Source organism: Pteropus alecto, unplaced genomic scaffold (genome assembly GCF_000325575.1).
Source record: "Pteropus alecto unplaced genomic scaffold, ASM32557v1 scaffold474, whole genome shotgun sequence".
Classification (NCBI taxonomy): Eukaryota; Metazoa; Chordata; class Mammalia; order Chiroptera; family Pteropodidae; genus Pteropus; species Pteropus alecto.
In genome coordinates, this window is record NW_006434848.1 from 111,055 (window position 1) to 111,540 (window position 486).

Here is a 486-nt window from a genome sequence, read left to right on the forward strand (position 1 = left end):
CTACAAGCAGGTTACGAAGTGCAGCCTATACTGAAGGGGAAAGGAATTAGGCTCCACCTAGTGACAGGAGTGTCAAAGAAACTGTGGACGTATTTTACTTACTAATTTTTTTCTGTGGACATATTTTAAAACAGCTTCATACATTCATTAAATTCTGACAACAGTCCAATGAGGCGGGTACTGTCATATATTCTAACATTACAGATGAGGAAACTGAGGCACTGAGAGGCTAAAGGTCAGAGAGAAGTGGCAGAGCCAAAACTTAAATCCAGGCGGTCAACCTGGGAAGCATTTTCTTAATCATTAGTATCAACCGGTGGGGAATAAATCAATTGAAGAAAAAATCTTTAAGAAGGGGCATTGACAGGATCTAATGACTGGTTGGATGTGGGAAGTGATAGCGTCTAGGACAACACCCCAGCACAACCTCCATAATCCTTTTATTCTGAGAACTGTGTATCCAAGAGAGGCAGGATAATAGAGAGG